Source organism: Durio zibethinus, chromosome 4 (assembly GCF_047325235.1).
Source record: "Durio zibethinus cultivar Kanyao isolate XHJ-2024 chromosome 4, ASM4732523v1, whole genome shotgun sequence".
Taxonomy (NCBI): Eukaryota; Viridiplantae; Streptophyta; class Magnoliopsida; order Malvales; family Malvaceae; genus Durio; species Durio zibethinus.
Genome location: NC_143165.1, coordinates 36,682,845 through 36,687,189, shown reverse-complemented (window position 1 = coordinate 36,687,189; position 4,345 = coordinate 36,682,845). Strand labels below are relative to the sequence as shown.

The 4,345-nt window shown below is 30.7% G+C and overlaps 1 long non-coding RNA gene across 2 annotated transcripts; it reads right to left on the bottom strand.

Moving 5' to 3' along the window:
- Positions 1–2,951, bottom strand: LOC111288556 (uncharacterized). Of its 2 annotated transcripts, XR_016341845.1 has the most exons (7): positions 2,665–2,950; positions 2,264–2,341; positions 1,125–1,172; positions 957–1,032; positions 698–745; positions 422–603; positions 1–303 (listed from the first exon to the last, which is right to left on the bottom strand). It is a non-coding gene; the product is annotated as an uncharacterized LOC111288556 (long non-coding RNA). The 2 variants fall into 2 exon arrangements; XR_016341844.1 differs by having other exon boundaries at positions 1–603; positions 2,665–2,951.
- Between the last annotated feature and the right edge of the window lie 1,394 nt (positions 2,952–4,345).

The following is a 4,345-nucleotide window of genomic DNA, read 5'->3' as shown; positions in this document are numbered from 1 at the left end:
TTAACAAATGTTCTAATATAATTAACATGATAAACATGAACAAATGTTTTACAATTTTTAAAGAGACAGTGAAAGGCTGCTCAGCGTGAACATCTACATTGTTTGAGAAAGGGAGGATGAAAATCCCGTAGATTTTACCTACACTTTAACTCATCTCAAACGCTAGGACTTAAGAGGCTCCAGTCATTCACTTTGAAGTTTGTAACAGCTGGTTTAAAGGCTTCAACTATCGGCATAAATCCAGTTTGCGTAGCAGGAATAGCTAATCCTGCACCAACCGTATTGGTGCTTTCGCTCGAAGGACTGCAATCGTAATAGATAAATAGCAAGTGTTACAGGAAGCTGACATAATTAATTCCAAAGTCAACTGGGCAATCAAATGACAAAATTCCTAGTTATTGCTTTCAGTCAAATCACTTGCCAACAAGTTAAAGCTTAACATTTTCGCTTTCAGAATGTCTTAAGGACCATGAAATGATGTCTTTTCCTTTTGCTATAGAAAAAGAACAGCCGTGTAGCTTGGACACTTTATCACAATGGGCTCATATGCATTACTAGAACATCTGTCCCAACCTCCTTAAGACGTATGTTTGCAAGGTAGACCTGCATGGATATTCATCAAGAACCCAGCTAGCAATTTATAACAACAGAATAAAAACAGTGAAAACTGAAATTACAAAAAAAAAAAAAAATTTACCTTGATAATATTTTGTGCTTCTCTTCCTTGCTGTCCCTTAGAAATAGCCTATGCATAAATAACAAAATTAATGATAGATGGTATTAAAAGATATGAGAGAAAGATGGGGGAAAAAATTTAAGTGAGAATTTACAACCAGATCACTTGCCAACAAGTTAAAGCTTAACATTTTCGCTTTCAGAATGTCTTATGGACCATGAAATGATTGTCTTTTTCTTTTGCTATAGAAAAAGAACAGCCGTGTAGCTTGGACACTTACTTTATCACAATGGGCACATATGCATTACTAGAACATCTGTCCCAACCTCCTTAAGACATATGTTTGCAAGGTAGACCTGCATGGATATTCATCAAGAACCCAGTTAGCAATTTATAAAAACAGAATAAAAACAATGAAAACTGAAATTACAAAAAAAAAAAAAAAAACCTTGATAATATTTTGTGCTTCTCTTCCTTGCCGTCCCTTAGAAACAGCCTATGCATAAATAAAAAATTAATGATAGATGGTATTAAAAACTTATGACAGAAAGATGGGCGGCAAAATTTAAGTGAGAATTTACAACCAAGAGACATATTACTGTCCCAGCCAGTCTACATTTGCACCCTAAGAACAATAAAGCAAAACTTTATGTTCTGCTCTAACCAAGGGGAATCGCGGCTGATCTAGGGGCAGATCAATCAGACTGAAAAGCTCATGACATTGAAGATTAAAGAACAAGCACACCTGATATAGACCATTCATACCCTCATTTCAAATTAACTCAATAAAACAAGTTCAGACAAATGGCAAACCAACAGCGCTTTGAACTTGCTAAAATTATCTAATCTTACAATCTCAGTCAAAATATTATGCCATTTCATTTACAGAACAGAAAGAATGATCACAACAAGCAGTAAGACTACTTAAAGGTACTAAGTATCAGATATGCATCTCCTTCCTTTTAACTTAAAAACTAACTATAGATCCATAGGAAAACATGAGCCACAGCTGAAATCATAAAATGGGTCCAAGAAGGAGGCTTAAAAGAACAAATTTCCAAACTCGATTTTAGCTTTTACCCCAAGAATATACATACATATACTAATGCATACAAAGAAGAAACACAAAATTAGTTTTTACCTCAATAAGCCTCGTACTTGAATTGTCTTTCAAAGGAAAAATCATAAATTGGTATTGTCAAGAGAAAAGTCCAACATAGATAAAATAACAGTAAACATAAGGTATACAATCTGACATCATCAGGCAGAAGATAAAGTTTACTGTACCTAGCGTGTAAAATAAGATGATAGAATGCTAATTTTAAGAAACATTGAGACTCAAGGAAGAGCACAACATGATCACATAATGTTTGGTAAAGCAGGGATCTGTAGGCAGCAGAGAACTGAAAGTTCAAACTATTAAGAATGAAAATCTAGTCGCATGCCTTCTATATGACTCATACCATTTGGCCAACTGCAACTGTAACAATAGCTGGAATGTTTCTGTAACACAATCCAGGGGCCTCAACCACTGCTTACTGCTCAAGCAGCTCAAACATATAGCGAAAAAGAAAATGTTATACTTACAAGTTACAACCATATCAAGTCTCAAACAATTGCCAAGTGCAGAAACCATGTTCTGGAAGTCTTCAACATCAATGGGACCTAGGTAAATAAAAAGACAATCATGCCAATGCATAAAGAACTGTAATCCTAGTCATGAAAATCCTGTAGAGCTCATGGTAATATAATAAACCAACACATTCTATCTTTCATAATATAAGATTAAAGCTTCTTCAATTTAATATTCTCAAAGGATAAGCCACGCGCAGCTGAAAAAATCAGGATAAACGTAAAACCCACTATACTAGCAAATACATTAAGGAAGCTAATTCAAACAGATAATAATTACTCAATCCTTTCAATATAAAGACAACTACCATAAAATTGATACAATGCCATAAAAAAAATGAAGAATTGAAGATTACCATGAAACCTTCACCATCTTGTTCAATAGCAAGGTCTTTAAGAAACCAGACAGCACCCCCATCATCTGCAATTTCATGCTTGTAATCTAATAACTCTAAGATCAAGCTCTCATCACGCGCAGGATCCACGAATACCTCCTTTAAATTCCAAAAAAGAAATTAAATAAACAAAAAATTCAAAAATAAAGAGTACCCAAATTTTGTACAAGGCGCGGTTTTTGTAAGGTGAATATGAAGAGTTTATTTTGGGAATGAGCGTTTAAGTTACGCCATCTCTGCTTTGGATTTAAGATAAATGGTAGGGGTAGAAGGAGGAATTTGAATTAGAACGGCTAGGCTTTGGAAGAACGACGTCGCTTTCTGGGTGATATAAATTGGGGAATAAAAAGCGGATATCGGAAGCTTGCATCTGAACAATTTATCAGAGCCAGGTTTCGATCCTGGGACCTGTGGGTTATGGGCCCACCACGCTTCCGCTGCGCCACTCTGATGTTGTTGTTTGAATTGTGTAAATTACTTTAAATATGTTATTATTTAATTATAAATAATAATCCAAATTTTTAAAAAAAGTTTTATTATAATTTCATACTACAAAGTACGTATACTTTTATTACTTATATTTTAAATTTTGGAATGGAAATGTTATATACACATAATAACTGCACAGAATTTACACACATATAAAAATTTGACAATATAAGAACAAAATTGATGAAAAATAATTTGTATAAAATTGATGTACATGAAATATTTGCATGTAACATGATGTTTTAATTGATTAATTGTTACTTAAATCAGTGAGTCAGACATTTCACGTGAGAGAAAAAAGATGAGATGATGTTAATGTTCGTTGAGAAAATTGAGATTCAATTTTTTAGCTCACCTGGAATACACAAAGTACTTAAAATTGTTTAAGAGATGCATAAATGATACATTATTATTATTTGTAAATAATTTAAATTTAATTTGAATAAAATTTAAATTATATTTGATTGTTATAGAATCAAATTTGAATTTAAATAATTTAATTTATTAAATAAAATAAATTTAAACATTTTAATATTTTATTCAAATAATTTGATGAGATTAAGCATTTAAATTTTAATATATTTTATTATTTTAATTAAAAATTATTATTTTATTTTTATGTATATCAATTTAGTTTTGAACTCAAATTTAAACATATAATTGAATTTAAAATCAAACATAACTCAAATATGATAATTAATTTTATTTTTTATTAAATAAAACTAATCAAACGAATTTAAATAATTTAATTTTTATCTCAAATTAAATTTAAATTTAAAAATTAAACTTTATTTAAATTTTAAAAAAATTTTAAATAACGAAATTTGAATTGAATTCAAACCTATATTTATTACTATATTTAATCAACCCGACTCATTTATCTCCATAAAATAGATTAAGGATTCATTTTGGAGTTACGTGAAAATCCTTTCATTGTTGAATGATTAAATTTGTGAATGTATTTAATAAATTTTTTACCAAATACTTAATTTAATTAAAATGATAAAAAAAAAAAAAAAAAACATGTGACGTAAAGATCAGTAGTACAAGTGGAGTAGCCCGTGGATTGGTTGCAGTCGGTCGTCGCAAAAAAAAAAAAAAAAGCTGTGGATTTAATTTAATAATAATAAAAAAAAAAAGCGAAACGTTTCTT